The 685-nt window shown below is 34.9% G+C and overlaps 1 pseudogene; it reads left to right on the forward strand.

Moving 5' to 3' along the window:
• Positions 1-685, forward strand: part of LOC103605670 — a 51,509-nt pseudogene that overhangs the window by 5,064 nt on the left and 45,760 nt on the right.

Genomic DNA, 685 nt, shown 5'->3' on the forward strand with positions numbered 1-685 from the left:
TAGCTGATGCAACATAATAGCCAATGTTAGAATTACTAGGTACCAATACCTCTTTGGCATATAGAAGACATTTTAAAAACCATTTATAGTAATGCACAGGTTTGAGAAAACTCCACATTACTAAAGTGGGTATTATTATCCCTCATTTTGTTGATGGGGAAAGTGAGCACAGTGACTCTGAGATACTTTCAAAATGTCTAATAATAAGTAAATGATAGAGTCAGGATGTGAACCTGGGGAGGCTAAGCACAGAACACATACCCTTAAATATTACACAGTTTTGCCTCTTGGAATCCAGAAAAATGCCTGTGATTGGTTCAAATTTTAACTGCATTATATACTGCTCAAAAATGTCTTAAAAAATTGTTTGGGAAGATGAGAAAGTGCAAGCTCCTTGGACTATAATATTTCAATATACCAAACTAAAATTTTCCAGGTATAACACAATTGGAGAAGAATCCATCATCCTGGATTGTGGAGACACATCCCCCAATTGATCTTCTTCCTAAGTCTTTGTGGGAGAACAATTGCAAGGTATACTTCAGACTACAGGTCAATTTTTTGCTATGATCCTATCCCTTTACCCACTCATAATGTATGTAAGTGAATGTTTGAACATTCCATTTACTTATGACCCTGAGAACTGACCTACATAAGGAAGTATGTCAATCAAAAAAAAAAAAAA

The sequence above is a fragment of the Galeopterus variegatus genome, unplaced genomic scaffold, assembly GCF_000696425.1.
Source record: "Galeopterus variegatus unplaced genomic scaffold, G_variegatus-3.0.2 Scaffold5979, whole genome shotgun sequence".
Taxonomy (NCBI): domain Eukaryota; kingdom Metazoa; phylum Chordata; class Mammalia; order Dermoptera; family Cynocephalidae; genus Galeopterus; species Galeopterus variegatus.